Here is a 20,720-nt window from a genome sequence, read left to right as displayed (position 1 = left end):
TTCCATCATCGGCTCCGCTTATGATTTCTAACGGTTTACTAATCGCGCGGTCTCGGTTCCGATATTTTTATAATATTGAGAAATCTTTATTTTCACTTGAAATTTTTATACCAGTTAAGAAACTCTATTTATTAATCTCTGTAAAAATTTCATGATTTATGAATATGCTTAAGTCAATCATTTCTATTCCCAAAGTTCGTAATTCGTAGCAGTTTTTGTCGCGTAAATCACTTTTACTAATACGATCATAACTTTTGATCCGTAAATCAGAATCAAGCGATTCAAGCGCCTAAACGATCCTTATACCCATTTTGTCTATAATATTAAAGTGTTACTTTTCAAGAACTTACAGTTTATAAATTCGTGAACTTCTGCAGAAATATAATATTGAGTTTTATTCATTTTAGCGAGATTACGATTATGATCCGAGTTTCGTTTAAGTCTTAAATCACTATAATACCACCAACAATCATCAAATCATCATCCCAACACTAACTACTCTCAAGAACATCATGTTCTTAAGGCAAAAATTATCAACCTTAGAACTAATTAACTAAACATCAAGATTACAACAAATCAACCACTAAAACTAAGTATATAACTAGGATTTCAAAGGTTCTTGAAACTTAAACCTTAATTAAATATTGGTCAAAGATTTATACCTTTATTGAAAGCTTGAGATGTGTTCTTCATGATGGTGGAGTCTTGGGAATTCTTGGTTGGGTTTTTAGAACCTAAATCAACCATTAAAATCAAGAAACCAATAAAAAGTTACTATTCATACTATTCATTATCACTTTTCTTGAATTTTTTTCACCCATCAAACCTTAATGAAATGATCTCAAAAATTTATCTTACCTTAGTTTAGTATGTATGAAGATTGAGAATTAATGGTGGATTTTTTCCATGGCTAGAACTTGGAGTTTTGAAATTGATTTCTTTGTTTTACTTTGTTTGGCCGAATGAAAGAAGTGGGGAGGGAGAGAGAGAGTATTTTTCTTGCTTCCTAAAATGCTTCTTGTGTAAGATTTTTGTTAGATGATTTTAATATATTCTATACTAGTAAATCTATGCATATTCTAGTACATATCTTGCTAGCTTCCTAGGCTTCCAAGCTAATCTATTTAGTTTAGGTTTTAGTCTTACTATTCCTAGCTTGTAGGTCATCATGCTATCTAGTTTAGGTTACTATTTGATAACCTAACCGTGGTTAGTTTCTTATCATAGTTATTTAGTTTATTTAGCTTGGTTCGATACGTTTATTTATTCATTTACACGTTCGCTCGGTCACTTATTCGTTTTCGTAATAAATTCTTGCAAATGGTTCACGGTTTAAATCCGTTCGTATACGTTCTTTATGTTTTGAAGTATCGTTCTTGCATTTAAATTCGTAGGATTTTAAATTTGTAATTATATTGTGATTTCCATAATCCTTGATGTTTCGTAGGTACGGTCATTTTTCAAAGTTCGTTTTCTTCGAAAACTAACAGCGTTTACATACACTCATTTGGTACGTATAATCACGTTATCGACTCCGAAACTCAATTTCTCATGCACAATATAGTGTGGGATATAAAGTTTTTCCCGTCTGTCAGGGTTACTATTCATTAAGCATTTTACAAAGTCTCAAAAATGCGAGTTATTACAGTCTTCCCCTTTAAAAAGGATTTCATTCCGGAATCAATTAGAAAACAGGTGGGGATATCTATTCCTCATTGCGTCTTCTAGTTCCCAAGTTGACTCTTCAACATTCTGATTTCTCCACAAAATTCTAACCAGCTTTACAGTATTATTCCTCAGTACTTGTTCTTTCTGGTTCATGGCCCTTACTGGTTGCTCAACATAGGTCAGGTCTGGTTGTAAATCTATCTTCTCATACTCTATCACATGTCGCGCATCGGCATGATTTCCTTAGCATTGACACGTGGAACACGTTGTGCACTTGTTACAGATTTGGAGACAAGTTGAGTTCGTAAGCTAGAGGTCCTATTCTCCTCAAAATCTCAAAGGGTCCTATGAATCTAGGACTCAGCTTCCATTTCTTTCCAAATCTCATCACCTTTCCATGGAGATACCTTCAACAGTACTGAATCTCCCACTTCATATTCTCTATCCTTCCTGGTCTGGTCGGCGTACTTCTTTTTTTTTGTCTTGAGCTGCTACCAGTCTCTTCCTAATGAGTCACACCATCTCTCTGGTTTGCTGGACTAACTCGGGTCCTATTATCTTATGTTCTCCAACCTCATCCCAACATAGGGGAGAGCGGCATCTTCTTCCGTAAAGAGATTCATACGGAGGCATGCCTATGCTAGCATGATAGCTATTGTTGTAGGCAAATTCGATCAGGGGTAAGTGGTCATTCCAATTCCCTTTAAGGTCGATGGCACATACTTGCAACATATCTTCTAGGGTCTGAATAGTCTTTTCGCCTTGCCCATCAGTTTGGGGGTGGTAAGCGGTACTCATATTTAGTCTAGTGCCTACACACTCCTGGAAGCTTCTCCAAAATCGGGAGTTAAACCTTGGGTCTCTATCTGACACTATAGCAACAGAAACACCGTGTCTTACTACAATTGCCTTCAATTAAATATCCACTAGCTTGTCTACGGTGTATCTTTCGTTAATTGGTAGGAAGTGCGCGGTCTTGGTCAGTCTATCTATGATAACCCATATGGCATCGTGATTGGTTTTCATTCTTGGTAGGCCTGTCACAAAATCCATGGCTATATGCTCTCATTTCCATTCCGAAATTTCCGGGGCCGTAATAGTCCACTCAGTCGCTGATGTTCAGCCTTCACTCTCTGGCATGTCAAGCACTTACTGACCCACTCTGCTACTTCTTTTTTCATGTTAGGCCACCAATAATATTCCTTAAGGTCATGGTACATTTTCGTACTTCCTGGGTAGATCGAATATCTGGAGCTGTTCCCATCATGCAGCAGCTCATCCTTTAGTTCTTGCACATTTGGAATCCAAATTCGGGATGCATACCTCATGATCCCTTTCTCATCTTTCTCGCATCTGACTTCCTCACCAGTCAATGTTTCTCTTTCTTCATTCATCTTCTTTTCCCTGACACACTCGTATCTTTTCAGTCAATCGGACACTAGCTTAATCTCAAATAATCCTTCTGATCCTTTTCCGGTTATTCTCACATCAATTTCTATCTTTTCAAATTCCTTAACTAACTCCTCAGATGTCAGTATCATTTTGAGTCTCTCATTACTACTGAGGGCATCAGCCACCACATTGGCTTTACCCGGGTCATACAAAATTTCACAATCGTAGTCCTTAATCAATTCTAACCACCTCCTCTATCTCATGTTCAATTCTTTTTGAGTAAGAATATACTTGAGGCTCTTATGGTCTGTGTAAATCTCATATTTCTCACCGTACAAGTAGTGCCTCCAAATTTTCAGGGTAAACACTATGGCTGCTAATTCTAGATTGTGGGTTGGGTATCTAACCCCATATTCCTTCATCTGTCGAGAGGCATACACAATAGCCTTTTCGTGCTGCATAAGCACATATCCTAGTCCCTTGTGCGAGGCATCGCTGTATATCACAAACTCTCCCTTTCCATCAGGAAGTGCGAGCACTGGTGTTGACACCAGCCTCCTTTTTAGTTCCTAAAAGCTTTCCTCACATTTCTCTGTCCACACGAACTGTTCCATTTTCGGGGTAATTCTAGTCAATGGGTCGGCTATCTTGGCAAAGTCTTGCACAAATCTCCGATAATATCCTGCTAAACCCACAAAACTCCTAACCTCGGTTGGGGCAGTTGGTCTTTCCCAATTGGATACGGCCTCTATCTTGGCAGGATCAACTAAAACTCCTTTGCTACTCACCACATGTCCTAAGAACTGAACTTCCTTTAACCAAAACTTGCATTTCGAGAACTTGGCATATAATTTCTCATTCCTCAAGATTTCTAAGAGTATCCTCAAATGTTCTGCATGTTCTTGCTCTGTCTTTGAGTAGATTAGAATATCATCTATGAAAACTATCACGCATATATCTAGTTACTTCTTGAACACTCTATTCATCAAATCCATAAAGGTTGTGGGTGCATTGGTTATCACAAACGACATGACTAAGAACTCATAATGTCCATACCTAGTGCGAAAGGCAGTCTTTGGTATATCCTCGGGTTTGATTTTCGACTGGTGATATCCTGTTCTCAAATCTATTTTGGAAAAGTGTACAGCACCCTTGAGCTGGTCGAATAGGTCATCAATCCTAGGGAGAGGGTACCTATTCTTGATAGTCAGCTTATTCAACTCCCGGTAGTCTATGCATAATCTCATACTACCATCATTTTTCTTTATGAACAGTACTGGCGCTCCCCACGGTGACATATTGGGTCTTATCATCTCGTTATCTAATAACTCCTGCAGTTGAGAAGATAGTTCCTTCATCTCAACTGGAGCTAGCCTATAAGGGGCCTTGGACACTGGTGCCATCCCTGGTGCTAGTTCTATAGAAAATTCTATTTCTTTGTCGGGTGGCAATCCTGGTAAGTTCTCTGGAAATACATCCTCGAATTCATTTACTACGGGTATGTCCTGTATGTTAGGAACTTCCTTCTTAATATATATCACATAAGCCAAGTAGGCCTCGTTACTTTTCTTTAACAATCTCTTCGCCTGAAGCATGGTCAGAAATTTTTGGGTCTGTCGCTGACCCTGAACACTATTTCCTTTCCATTTTGCACTCTTATCTTTACCCTCTTTCACTCACAATCTATATGCGCTCCATTACTGGATAACCAATCCATTCCTAAGATTATATCGAATTCTCCTAACGCAAATGGGATTATGTCAACCTCAAAGACTTTCCCTTCTAATTGCAACTTGCATTTAGGGTGTACTTGATTTACGGGAATTATTTCTCGGTTTTCTATCTCCACTTATAATACCTCACGTAAGGGTATGGCATTAAGTTTTAACTTCTTAGCAAAATTTTGAGATATAAAAGAATTGGTCGCTCCAGAATCAAATAGGACATTTGCATGTTCGGAATTTAACAGAAGGGTACCTGCTATCACGTCAGCGTTTCGAACAGCTTCCTGAACGGTCATATTGAAAGTCCTAGCAGCTGGGGGCCAGTTGGATGCAGCTCTGGTCATCCCCGAGGCTGGGGGCCTTAATATCGGGCAATCCTTCCTCATGTGCCCTACCTTCCCACATTGGAAACACGCCACGTTGGGTCGGGTGCAGTTGTTAGCAAGGTGTCTGGTTTGGTCACACCTGTAGCATTTCAGAGGGGCTCTCGCATGGCTGCACACTCCAAGGTATCTTTTTCCACATGTTTGACATTCCGGTATTGGGGCGCGGGGTTGGCTATAAAATGTTGCCCTAGATTGTCCGCCACCCAGGCCAACATTTTCACTTGGGGCCTTTCTAAATCCGGGGCCCCTTGCAGGTTAGGACATCACTCCCCTGACAAACCTGCTTGGAAGGCTCCTGTTCCCGGTTCCTCCTCCTCCGTCTTGACTTCCTATCTTTCTTTTCCTATTTTCATTTTCTTTCAAACTTTGTTCACTACTGCTTCAACAATCGAGGCTTTCTGCACTAAGGTGGCATAATCTGTCAGTTCTAGTATCGCTACTCGGTTCTGGATCCACTGTTTTAGACCAAGATGAAACCTTCGTGCTTCCTTCTCCTCGGTAATCCCAAACTCAGGTACAAATCATGATAACTCAGTAAAATTGGCCTCATACTAAGCCACAGTCATCTTATCTTATTTCAGCTCTAGAAACTTAATCTCCATCTGAGTCTCCATGAACCTAGGGAAATACTTGTATAAGAACAATTGGGTAAATCTATCCCATGGAATCACAGCATTAGTCTCGAGGTTTTGTTTGGACTCCCACCAGTAGTTAGCTTCCCCTTTCAGTATGTAAGAGGCGAAAATGGTCTTGGTCGTTCTTTCACACCTAGTATTTTGAAGGACTTTTCTATTTCCTTGAGCCAGGCCCGTGCCTCAACGGGGTCGGCAGATCCTAGAAACTCTGTGGGTTTGAGGGATTTGAATTCCCTAAAGGCAGTGGTCGCAGTCTATTGGGCAATATGCGGCTGTGGTGGAATGGGCTGTTGGTTCAGATTGGCCCTTAAAAGTTCCATAAATTCATTCATGGGGTTCCCTCCCTGGTGGGTATCCTTAGCTTCTTCTTCTACATACTCTTCTTCATCATACTCATTATAGTCTAGGTCTTCTTCACTTTCCTCATTCACTATGTGGTCAGGTCCATTTTGTTGTTGGTTTACAGATTCTGTGGGCCATGCCCTGGTTCATATTCTACGGGGTGGCATTGTTCTGATAATGAAAATATGTCAATACAATTGCAAGATTTTTACATTTGGATTAATTTATTCATAGGTAAGCATGTCATTTATTATCTAGCATGTCTTTATCAAGTGCAATAAATATGGACACCAATTTCTTAATAACTGTTAGATATGTACCATAGGGTCTCCCATATTATATTTTGGGGACAAAACAACCATCCGAGTTCATACATGATCCTGAATATAATACATCAACTGCTTGGTCCTGAATACTGAAATACAAATACATACACCGGGTACCCTAAAGGGCTAGGAATGCTATCTAATACTAGCTATCCTAACAAAATTGGTGACAAGTCACCCAACCCTTTACAAGGTCTATAAGTAGTCACTGTCCTCTCAGTCACTGTCACTGTACGTGAGGTTTTGAACCCTCCTCATCGCTTCTGCCAACATCAGCTCTGCATCAACTACGAGGATGTATCCTCCCATCGCTTCCATCCTCATCTGTACTCGGATACGAAGCTCAATCCCATCAATCTCCCTGCGAGCTATGGTCGGGAAAGCAGCTCTAAAGTCCCCTGGGTATCCTAGCCTGATGGCTCTCTCGACGGTCAGTGCCTGTCGTAGCTCCACAATGCGGGCAAATGTCGTGGTGATCTCAGTGTTAAGTTGAGCCACTATCCAGTCATGCACTGCTACATGTATGGTCGCTGGGGGTGGTAGAGGTGAGTCTGGGTCACTAGAGGATATGTCATAAACCTTATAGGCATGTGCATCCATCTCGTCATCCTCGTCCTCATCAGTATAGGGCAAAGGGCTCAGCATCCCTGGGTGAGGTGTAGGAGGGTGAACGGTCGGGAGAGGGTACATCTCTATGTATGTCCATTCTACGCCATTGACCTGAGGCATCTCAACATCATCAGCTATGGGGGTAGGGAAGTCAGTCTCCTCCTCCGATGGATCCTCAGTAGGGTCATCATCTGAGTCATCAATAGGTGGGTCCTCCGGCTCAGGAGTAGGGTCACGCTCATGGGCCAAAATATCATCAACTGGGTCAACCTCCCCCATAGGTTCCACAGGTACCTGACACAATAGGCAAGGTGTTACTAACTTAGAGTCGGAATTCCCTTGAGAGTAAAACTGTCAAGACTACCCATGTCGCCCGACGGAGCACTCGACTTGAGTTCTAATTGATTATTATTATTCTTATGTCTATATTTTTTATAACATATCGTTTCCAAGACTTGATAACCTAAGGCTCTTATACCATTTCTATGGCGCCCCAAAATCCAGGGTCAGGAATCTAGGAGGCCACGCCATCTTAAATCTTGTATAACACTTATCTCGTACATCATTATATAAATACTCACACCTTTATGACCCCACGCTTATCAACACACACACACTTACCGGTTATTGTCTTGGAAACGAACCATTCATTACTAGAGTATATCAATCCATAAGGTGATAGTTATTACAATCCCAAAAGTGATTAAGTTTTACCGCGGAAATAACCTTTAAGTAAGGTTAGTCCATCGGACAAATATCCGTTTCTTATTTATTATCTTTCATAAGTCATTCTTGTAAATAATCCGGATTAAAAATAACTGAAAACCATTCCATCTTATTCGGTCTACCTGAGGTACAACACCAAACATCCTACGGAACAACTGGCCATTTCCTACTCTTTTCCTGGCTGTGAGTCTCATAATAGGTATCTTGATTCACTGTTGTGTTGTGTCAATTTAAGAAAACAAGTGTGAGCTATAATACCCAGCATAATAATGTACAGTATCAAATGACTGTATGATAATCTCAAGTATAATTCCATATATGATAAATATGTTTTATTCGAAAATAGTTTTCCTCGGTGATACACACCTTCTTTCGAAAACAATTCCTTAGTGGATTTATTATCCTACGAATACCTTAATGGTAAACCCGGCACCTAGACTTGGGTTACGGTATTGCATGACAATTCCAATAGGACATTCACTTGAGCCACCACATACGATGATCAGTCGTACTATGGAAATAGTAACCTTTTCTACTAGTAGAGGGACGAAACCTTCATATCTCGGTTATTACCCTTGTTGCATCCGGGCTACGTGTCCCACTTTGGGTATACGCATACTTCACAAGTTCCTGAGTACACAGAGTACCTTCGCCTATGGTACCTTTGCTAGTCTCCCTAGTACATATAGTACTAGAGTCTACCTCTCCAAGTCCTTAAAGAATCCTATCATATCTCGAGAACTCGAACCACAGCGAAATCCCCAAGTGTTTTGGTTGTTGATAGTAACAGCTTATCTTATCAGTGTATATATGTATATGTACTTTCGAGAATTTTCAGAGGGAGTACTAAGGATGTGAGTTGACCGTTGTCAACAGATAATTAAAAAAGGGGGAGTTTCTTTTGAATTATATTCAAAATATTTAAAATAAGTCGAGATAATATTCTTCGACAATCTGAAATTGAATGATTTTCTGAAATTCAGAAAGAATTTTAAATTAGGTTTTATGATTTTTAAATCATATTAAATCATTTAATAAATAATTAATAATTAAATAATAATTATTAAATAATTAAACCTCAAATAATTATATTTTAAAAGAATATTTGAAATAATATTCCTCAACTAATTTATGTTTAAGTAATTAAATTAATCTTTAATAATTTAGCGAGTTCGAAATAAATAATCGTTGGAGAAAAATTCTCATATATTAAATGAATAAATGAAATAATATCCATTATTCGAGTAATTAAATATAGTTGAGGAAATACAATCTTTGGAAATCGTTTTAATAAAAGTTCGAGGTATTTAAAGTTTCGCAAGTGGACATCGAGTCCCTTGGAATAAATAAGTGAGGACTTTAATCGTCCAAAACATCTCCGGAATGATTCTGGATTTTCGTTTTAAAACTATGACCGGCTCCTGGTCTTATAATCATACATCACGTTCATGGCGGCGTTAAAACATTCTACGACATATATATCGTAACATTATCGCTATATATGCGAAAACTCAAATACTTAGTATCATGGCAAGTATGGCATTTATGCAAAAGATAGTAAAACAATCCTTTCACAACACAACAGTATATGGAGTTGGGTTTGTAAACTTTCCTGGGTACTTTGAGGTGGAGGATGCTCTAGGGTCCGCTCAGAAATCTATAATCATAAACACATATCGTTTCATTAGATTCCGTTCTTATTTATGGTGAATCGCACATACGAGCTAGTTATTAATTGTTCTCGTGATTCATTTTACTCTTATTATTCCTTTAATTACTCATTCATGTCACGGTTGCTTTCTTTTCGAGATCTTTTATGTCCATTTACATTTCCATCGTCGGCACCGCTTATGATTTCTAACGGTTTTCTAATTGCGCGGTCTCGGTTCCGATATTTTTATAAAATTTAAAAATCCTTATTTTCACTTGAAATTTTTATAATAGTTAAGGAACTCTATTTATTACTCTCTGTAAATATTTCATGATTTATGAATATTTTTAAGTTGATCATTTCTATTCCCAAAGTTCGTAATTCGTAGCAGTTTTTGTCGTGTAAATTACTTTTACTAAAATGGTCATAACTTTTGATCCGTAAATAGTAATCAAGAGATTCAAGCACCTAAACGATCCTTAAAAAATTTTATATCATAATAAAGTGTTACTTTTCAAGAAATTACAGTTTATACATTCGAGAATTTCAGCAGAAACTTAATATTGAGTTTTGTTCATTTTACCGAGATTACGATTACGATCCGAGTTTCGTTTACATCTTAAATCACTATACTACCACCAACAATCATCAAATCATCATCCCAATACTAACTCCTCTCAAGAACATCATATTATTGAGGCAAAAATCATCAACCTTAGAACTAATTAACTAAATATCAAGATTACAACAAATCAACCAGTAAAACTAAGTTTATAACTAGGATATCAAAGGTTCTTGAAACTTAAACCTTAAACAAAGATTGGTAAAAGATTTATACCTTTATTGAAAGCTTGAGATGTGTTCTTGGTGATGGTGGAGTCTTTGGAATGCTTGGTTGGGTTTTTGGAACCTAAATCAACCATTAAAATTAAGAAACCAATAAAAAGTTACTATTCATACTATTCATTATCACTTTTTCTTGAATTTATTTCACACATCAAAACTCAATGAAATGAGCTCAAAAATTTATCTTACCTTAGTTTAGGATGTATGAAGCTTGAGAATTAATGGTGGATTTTTTCCATGGCTAGAACTTGGAGTTTTGAAATTGATTTCCTTGGTTTTCTTTGTTTGGCCGAATGGAAGAAGTGGGGAGGGAGAGAGAGAGTTTTTCTTGCTTCTTGAGATGCTTCTTGTGTAAGATTTATGTTATATGATTTGTATATATTCTATACTAGTAAATCTATGTATATCCTAGTACATATCGTGCTAGCTTCCTAGGCTTCCAAGCTAATCTATTTAGTTTAGGTTTTAGTCTTACTATTCCTAGCTTGTAGGTCATCATTCTATCTAGTTTAGGTTACTATTTGATAACCTAACCATGGTTAGTTTCTTACCATAGTTAGTTAGTTTAGTTAGCTTGGTTCGATACGTGTATTTATTCGTTTATGCATTTGCTCGATCAGCTTATTCATTTTCGTAATAAATTCTTGCAAACGTTTCACGTTGTAAATCCGTTCGTATACGTTCTTTATGTTTTGAAGTATCGTTCTTAGATTTAAAATTCATCGGATTTTAAATTTGTAATTATATTGTGATTCCCGTACTCTTTGATGGTTCGTAGATACGGTCATTTTTCAAAATTCGTTTTCTTCGAAAACTAATAGCGTTTACATACACTCATTTGGTACGTATAATCACGTTATCGACTCTGAAAGTCAATTTCTCATGCACAACATAGTGTGGGCTAAAATATTTTTCCCGTCTGTCAGGGTTACTATTCATTAAGCAATTTACAAAGTCTCAAAAATTCGAGTTATTACAATCCCGCTCTCGCAATCTACGCTCTATCGATATCCACATGAATGCTTGAACTCAAGGATTGGATGTGTACTAGCACAAACTCATTTCTTCTTGCTCTCTCCATCTTCTCTCTTGGTGGCTAGGGTTTTTTTAGTAAAAGTCTTGCACACAAAATCAGCCACACAAGAGATATTATATAGAGAGAAAAAGAATTATAACTCTTAACTAATTAGGAGTTATTATTAATTCGAAATTCCTATTTGTATAATAATTAAGTCACACTTAATTATTTAACAACTGAATTTCATAATTGATATTAGTAAATTCGAATATCATTATTCATCTAATTAATTAAGTCATACTTAAATAATATTATAAATAATTTGAACTACTTTAATTTAATTTAAATCCAATTTAAATAAAATAATCCTTCAAGTATTCTTTGTGTGTGACCCTATAGGTAATTATTACGTTGGCAACGAATTTTAAATTTAATATAAAATCGTAAACAATGAGCGACATCTAGTAATACATCATTGCTACCCAAGTAATAATTGAATAAGTGATCGATTAAACCTTTCATGAATAATGTACAATGTAATATAATCCCTTTAACCACATATTATAGATTAAACTAGAGGCATGTCATGTGTCATCCTCATCAATGTTTAATCCAGGTTTCCTTGATCAATGAGTAAACTATCATATCAAATCAACATTTGAGCGTGGCGACGCATTTCACAGTCTAGCTCACACAAGAGGCCAATCATATCACTCCTAAAATTAGGAGGGTTAAATCCTTTCTAGATTATTCATATTTCTCATACGATTCATAATATACCCGAAATACACTTTTATCATTACCCGGTCAAAGTTAACTTGTAATGTAATCAAAGTACATTAAAGAAGCATTACCATTTCCATGCTATTATGAAGATATTTAAAGAAGCTGGAATAGAGTAGTGAAGCAGCATGGAGTTAGACTTGATAGGTTTTGTTTTATTATCCTGTCTTATTATCATGTAAACTTGGTGATATATAAACTAAGTGTAGCTAGTAGAACAAACTAACTAAGCAAACACATTTTTAGCAGAGAAATATTTGTAAGCTATATTCTGTAGAATTTCTCTGTAGTTTGTTTGTTCACTTGTAAAGCAGTTGTGAGCTATTCAAGCTTCACAGGGTTCTCTTGATATATATATATATATATATATGGTGGATACATTCAAATCCTACCAGAAAGTTTTAAAGACCTGTGTTTTTATTACTTGTATTTTGATATATGTAATTCCTTTATTCCGCACTTAATATATCAAACACTTATATATTATTGAGTTAGAATCAGTTTTAAAATCTCAAAAGAAGCCAGAATTACATTCAACCCCCCTTATGTAATTATTGTTGTATTGTTAGGGAATAATAATTGGTATCAGAGCAAGCTCTTGAAGTACAAAGAGTTTAAAGATCACAACAAAACAGCAAGATGAACAAGAAGGATGTTGGAGTCAAGATCCCATTTCTGGACAAAGACAGTTATCACCACTGGAAGGTGAAGATGCACCTACATATTTTTTCTCAAGATGAGGCCTATGTGGATTGTATAGAGAGAGGTCCTCATGTGCCTATGAGAGCTGCAACAGGCAATGAACCATCTTTTCCCAAGCCTAGGCATGAATGGTCAGATCCTGATATTGAGCAAGTCAGGAAAGACAAGAAGGTCATGAATATATTATTTAATGGAGTTGATGATGGTGATATGTTTGATAACATCATTAACTACAAAACAGCCAAGGTGGTTTGGGACACAATTCAGATTATATGTGATGGTACTGAGCAAGTAAGGGAGAATAAGATGTAGCTGCTAATTTAGCAATATGAGCATTTTTAATGTGAAGATAGTGAGTCTCTCACTGACATTTTTAGTAGGTTTCAAAAACTACTAAATGCTCTGAAGTTGCATGGAAGAGTCAATCAGACAAAAGACTCCAATCTCAAGTTCCTTAGATCTCTTCTAAAGGAATGGAAACCAATGACAGTCTCATTGAGAAACTCTCAAGATTACAAGGAGTTTACTATGGAGAGACTGTATGGCATCCTGAAAACTTATGAGCTTGAAATAGAGCAAGATGAGAGGATGGAGAAAAGAAGGAAGAAAGGAGGGTCCATTCCACTGGTTGCTGAGTTGGAGAAAGAGAAACAGGTGAAGGTAGAAGCTGTTGAGTCTACTATAAAGGTCTGTGAAAATAAGGGCAAGGGGCTGGTAGCTGAAAATGAAGATTCTTTGAGCCAAGATGACATGGATGATATTGATGAACATCTTGCATTCCTTTCCAGAAGATTTACCAAACTCAAGTTCAAGAAGAACTTCGGAGCAGCTAAGCCAAATAGAAACATGGTGGATAAATCAAAATTCAAATATTTCAAATGTGGCTTGGCAGGGCATTTTTCCAGTGAGTGTAGAAAGTCAGATTTCAGCAAGAAGAAGTTTAAGCCTGTGGATTATAGACAGAATTATTTTGAGTTGCTCAAACAAAGGGAAAGGGCTTTTATTACACAAGAAAATGACTGGGCAGCAGATGGTCTGGATGAAGATGAAGATGTCAGCTATGTCAATCTAGCCCTAATGGCCGAGTCTGATAAAAACATATGCAAGTTCTTCAAGTAATCAGGTAATCACCACTAACCTAGCACATTTATCTAAAGCTGAGTATAATGATGCAATTAATGACATGTCTACAGAATTATATCATTTACGTGTTACACTTAAGTCTCTTACTAAGGAAAATGCTAAAATCAAAGAAAACAATATGTTTTTGAGTGAGGGGAATAATGTGCTAGAGTCTCAGTTTATTGAATTTGAGAAATTGAAACTAGAATGTAAGATTGCTAAGGAGGAATTCACTGAGTCCTTGAAGAAAGAAGAGATTTTAGAAGAAGCAACTTGAACGAGAACAGGAGGTGATTAAGGCATGGAAATCATCTAGAGATGTTCATGCTCAAATCACCAAAGTTCAAGGTATTCAGTCCTTCTGTGATGCAGCCTGGATAAAGAGTAAGGAGAAGCTGGAATTCAATTTGGTTGAAGGATTGCTAACAGATGTGGACTCGACGGATGATGAGACTCATCCGTCGAATGACCAGAAGGATTATCCATCGAGTGACACAAATCCTCATCCGTCGGGTGTGAGCAAACCTATGAGCAAAGCCAAACTTGCCAAGTTAAATGAAAAGTATGGATCAGTTTCCAAAAACTTAATTTCAGGAGAATCAAGTCAAGTGAAGAAGGAGAAAAAAGTGAATGTTGGTCATCTGTCTATCAAGCAATTGAATGATAAATTAGAAAAGATTGAGGTTAAATCAGAAACTAAAAAGAAAAACAATAGAAATGGGAAAGTAGGGATTAACAAACATAACAACTACACACCTGATAAATATGCTCCAAGAAAAATCTGTGTTAATTATGGTAGTGTTAATCGTCTATATGTTCATTGTAAACTTGTTATGCCTACTCCTATATTTGTACCATCTATATTTCCCAACATGAATGCAATGCCTTCTATGCCTATGAATGTTATGTCTGCATAGATATGAATTCACAATTTGCTAATATTCTATTTGCACCTAATCCTTATTATACCGCATTTAGTATGCCTCAAATGCCATTTAGCATGCCCTACTGGAATAACATGTTTGCAAATAACATGTCTTTTTCTGTTAATCAAAATGTGTATGATAATTCTATTTTATTAACTAGGTTTCAAAGGTCCAACTCAAATGACTAAGGATGTATCTGATATCCCCAAGTCAAATGAGATCAAACCTAAGAAACAAAAGAAGAAATCTAACAAGGCAGGACCCAAAGTAACTTGGGTACCAAAATCAACTTGATTTGGTTTTGATGTGTGGAGGGAAATAGAAAGAATCTGTGGTACTTGGATAGTAGTTGTTCAAGACACGTGACTGGAGATTATGCCCTGCTCACAGAGTTCAAGGAGAGAGCTGGCCCAAGTATTACTTTTGGAGATGACAATAAGGGTTATACTGTGGGATATGGCTTAATTTCTAAAGACAATATCATCATTGAGGAGGTTGCCTTAGTGGATGGTCTCAAGAACAATTTGTTGAGTATCATCTAGCTTTGTGATAAAGGCAATTCAGTAATCTTCAATTCAGAAGCCTGTGTTGTGACAAACAAAAGGAGCAACAAAGTGGTTCTCACTGGAGTGAGAAAAGGAAATGTGTACCTAGCTGACTTCAACTCATCAAATACAGAATCTGTCACTTTTCTTCTCAGTAAAACAAGTCAAGATGAAAGTTGGCTGTGGCACAAGAAGCTGTCCCATCTAAACTTCAAGACCATGAATGAGCTTTTCAAGAAAGAACTGATTAGAGGTATCCCTCAAGTGGAGTTTACTAAGGATGGACTGTGTGATGCCTGCCAGAAAGGAAAGCAGATTAAAGTATCATTTAGAAAGAAGCTTGATTCAACAATTGAAGAACCTCTGCAATTGCTACACATGGATTTGTTTGGACCAGTCAATGTGTTGTCCATCTCAAGGAAAAGATTTTGCCTAGTAATTGTAGTTGATTTCTCAAAGTTTTCTTGGACATATTTCCTAAAGTCTAAAGATGAGGCTAGTGAAATCATCATCAATCACATAAGGCAAGTCAACAATCATCCAGATTTCAAAGTTAGAAGAATCAGGAGTGAAAATGGAACTGAGTTCAAGAATTTGGTTATGAGAGCATTTTGTGAAGAGAATGGGATTATGCATGAGTTTTCAGCAGCAAGAACTCCACAACAAAATGGAGTAGTGGAAAGAAAGAACAGATCACTTATTGAAGCTACAAGGACAATGCTTGAAGAATCAAAGTTACCAACATACTTTTGGGCTAAAGCTGTAAATACTGCATGTTACACTCAGAATATTTCTTTGGTTAATCAAGCAAAGTGTATGAAACCCTATCAATTGTTCAAGAATAAGAAGCCAACTCTAAATTTCCTTCATGTCTTTGGCTGTAAATGTTATATCTTGAGAAATCAAACTGATCAAAATGGAAAGTTTGATGTTAAAGAAGATGAAGAATTTTTGTTGGACATGTTGTTGGTAAAACGTAAAGAGTCTACAATCTAAGAACCAACGTTGTTATGGAATCAATACATGTTGTGTTTGATGATAAAAAGATTGAAGGACTGCAAGATGGAGATTACCATGAGAGCCTCAAATTTGATAATGTAGAGATGGTTAGTGATGATAGTGATGATGAAAGTGATAAGGAAACAATGACAAAGGATATTGCAGAAAAATCTACTACTAATGAAGCACAAAATTCAACATCTGTCGAGTTACGAAATGCTTCATCCGTCGGGAGACAATCTGCTTTATCCGTCGGGAGACAATTAGCTTCATCCATCGGAACTCAAAATACACCATCCTGTCGGGTCATCAAAAGAAGCTGAAAGTCAGAATAGATCACTTACAGAAAGTTCCCCTTTCTCAAATCAAAGATCCATAAACTCAGGGGGAGTTTCTAATAATCAAAACTCAGTTACACATCATGATAACAATGATGCTTCTTCATCTAGAGCTAATCTACCTCAACAAAGAAAATGGACAAAAGATCACCCCTTTGAGCTTATCATTGGTGATGTATCTTCTAGAGTTCAAACAAGAAGAGCAACTCAAGAAGATTGTCTATATAGCAGCTTCCTATTTAAGGAAGAACCAAAGAAGGTAGAAGAAGCTTTGTTGGATCCTGATTGGATTTTAGCTATGCAGGAGGAGCTAAACCAATTTGAAAGGAATAAAGTATGGAAGCTGGTACCCAGGCCTAAAGGAAAGAATCCAGTTGACACCAAATGGGTATTCAGAACAAGATGGATGAAAATGGCATAGTGGTCAGGAACAAAGCTAGACTGGTTGATAAAGGCTATTGTCAACAAGAAGGAATAGATTTTGATGAAACTTTTGCTCATGTTGCAAGACTTGAAGCCATCAGAATTTTCTTAGTCTATGCAGCCCATGCCAATTTCAAGGTCTATCAAATGGATGTCAAGAGTGCTTTTCTAAATGGAGATTTGGAGGAGGAAGTCTATGTTAGTCAGCCTCCTGGTTTTGAAGATCCAAATTTCCCAAATCATGTCTACTATCTTTTAAAAGCACCTAGAGCCTGGTATGACACTTTATCAAAGTTCCTTTTGGAAAATCATTTCATAAGAGGTACTGTGGATAAAACTTTATTCTTTAGAAATGTTAATGGCTCTAGTATACTTGGTCAAATTTATGTAGATGATATTATATTTGGCTTAATAGATGAAAAAGTTTGCAAAAAGTTTGCCAAATTGATGCAAAGTAAGTATGAAATGAGCATGATGGGAGAACTAACTTACTTTCTTGGTTTACAAGTTAAGCAAGTTAGTGATGGAATATTCATTAGTCAAACTAAATAAATTCATGATCTTTTAAAGAAGTTTGATCTAATGGATTGCACATCTACAAAAACTCCCATGGCCACTGCAACTAAGCTTGAATTAAACACTACTGAAAAGCCTGTGGATATTTCAAGTTATAGGGGCATGGTTGGTTCACTTCTGTACTTAACAACTAGTAGGCCAGATATAATGTTTGCTACTTGTCTTTGTGCTTGATTTCAGGCTGATCCTAGAGAATCTCACTTGGTAGCTATTAAGAGAATTTTCAGATATCTCAAGGGAACACCAAAACTTGGCATTTGGTACCTTAGAGATTATGGTTTTGATCTAACTGGTTATTCAGATGCAGATTATGCAGGTTGTAAAATAGACAGAAAAAGTACAACAGATTATGCAGATTATGCTAATCTAACTGTTGCTCTTGATAATCCCATCACATAACCCTCCTTTGACTTGACTAGGAAAACTCAACTTAACTTGATTAGCATACCTTCGAATGTTTGAGATGATAAAATCATGGAATTTCAAAAAGAAAATAATTTAATATCATAACGGAACCAAAATCTGAATTTGAAAAAAAGTATTGTTGAAATAAAAGAATAACTGAGAGATCAATATGATCAAATGAACTTGGTATTGCGTGCCCAAATTAAGACACTACTAAAGGTTGTTAACCTTCATGTATTCACAACACACACAAGTGATGGCGTCCCATCCAACTCCTATCACACAGACAGGTATACCTTGTGTCCCCTATATTTAGGGTTGTTCATCTCAGTCAGAATTAAAGAATATAAAAGGAATTCAAAATTAAATGAATAAAACTGAAAATATTTCAAAGATTATATTTCTGAAGGAAATGAAATCCAGAGAACAAAAATTCTGACACCAAATGAGCAAGTGGTGTCACATTACCAAGAAACTATCCACCAAATAAGAAAAGTGGAATTAATTATCATAACTTGGCAGAGCTATCAAAACCTGAAAAATAGGCTTCATGACAACCTCTGACACATTTAAAACACAGTTATGATTGAAAATGAGTGTTAGGGAATATATCCTCTAACAATTACTTCTTTTTGAGAGATGTCAAAAGGAATTATAGAAAGAGAAGGTATTTCCAAAGTCTTAATATTTATCTTCAATTTAAACTCTCCAGTTAAATCGTCACCCACTTCTAGACACTTCTTCACGTTCCAATGATATCGATAATCTCCATCATCGTCGAATCGTAGTCTCGAAAGATTCCACAATAGAAGTTTGCATCTTTCCGGAGTTCCATCCAGCTCAGCACAATCATCTCAAACGAATGCGCCTATCTTAACTTATTCGTTGGTACTATATCCAATAGTCCAACAGGAACTCGATATGAGCTCAAACGTCCTCACATAGCTATACACACTCCTACATATCCTCGTTTCTAGTTTACTATAACATCAGCTCTGATACCAACCTGTAACGCCCCCAAATCCGGGGTCAGAGGATTTGGTCGTCACTATAAAATCTCAATCCAAATTAACCTGTTTAATCAATAAACAAATGTCAGCGGAAGATATTTAGCATCTATGACCCCAAACTAATCCAAGATCTTTTAAGGTTACAGTTCTAGAAACAAGAATCCAAATTCCATAAATAAATTTTCACTTTCTTTACCAATTCAATACTAACCCGCTAGTATAACTTCAAAAAGAAGTATACTAGGCCCAACTATAAAATACACAACTATAATATAATATAATATAAACAACTTTATACAATAAAACTTACACTAGTCCGCAAACCCTGGACCAACCACGTTCCAAAAGCTTCTTCTTTGCTTCTTCGAATTACGCGGCTAAATAGCGCAAGTTAATCCTCACTGGAGGTTAAATTTCAAAACAGGAAAGTATGAGCGAAAGAAATGCTCAGCAAGATCATTATGACATATATAGGGTCATTTTGATATAAAACAAACATCTGCATTAAAGCAGAACATTTAAAATCATAGTTGCTGAATCATAAAATTTTAGTTGAGGAACCCCAGAATTGGTTCCTTAATTGTATTAAAAACCATTTTGATATTTTTGAGCGAAATGCTTCAGCAATACTTTGAATCTTGACGAGAATCAAACTCGTAAAACAGTGTTTACGGAAATATCGTAAACCACAATAATAAGAAGCAGTGATTATGGATTGAATCATAAACTTTACTCAAATCCGAACTCTTCAAATTAATACTTATTTTGCTGTCATATTAAATTAGATATCAATACGAACTTTGATGCTCACAACACCCATACTGAAATCAACATCAATCATCTGTACTAATACCACCTTTGATATTTAACAACGTAAGTATCAACATAAATCAAAATCTGAATCAAAACCGCACTTTACCATTATTCCAAAACAGAAACAGTTGATAAATCATTCCTTATAAGATTATCAAAAGCAATATAATAATATCGATTGGAACCAAATTATGCACTATGCTGTTCCTGATGATCAGTCATGAAACAACACCGGTATCCTGTAGCCATACCGTTAATATAGGTACTACCCGTATCACTATGTTGTTCCTGATGATCAGTCATGAAACAACACCGGTATCCCGCAGCCATACCGTTAATATAGGTACTACCCGTATCCCGAAGACATACGGTACCTATAGGGCGCTAGAAAAGGCATAACAAGCCTTGTAAGATATTACACTTCCGTATTACACTTCTGTATAATAGCTCACGCTGGACCGGTGCTTCGGCCTCTTATGCAATCAGTAACCATTCAATCCCAAAACCTTTTATTGAAAAGGGGTCATAATACTCGACACCCGAAACAATTTTATTCCCTCATTCACTTGGGCAGGAATACTTGCAACAAAATCATTTTTCTCAAAACCCAAAACATTTGTAAATCTATTCTGAACATAGTGCAGAAGAGTGCTTGCATAAACAGAATTATTTAATTCAGCGATATGTAAAACATTTATCTATCTTGAACTGAATAGAGAAAGCAATACTTGCATGATAAGATTCAAAATAAATAT

This window comes from Apium graveolens, chromosome 3 (genome assembly GCF_009905375.1).
Source record: "Apium graveolens cultivar Ventura chromosome 3, ASM990537v1, whole genome shotgun sequence".
Taxonomy (NCBI): Eukaryota; Viridiplantae; Streptophyta; class Magnoliopsida; order Apiales; family Apiaceae; genus Apium; species Apium graveolens.
The sequence above is the reverse complement of the archived record's forward strand: the minus strand, read 5'-3'. Positions refer to the sequence as shown.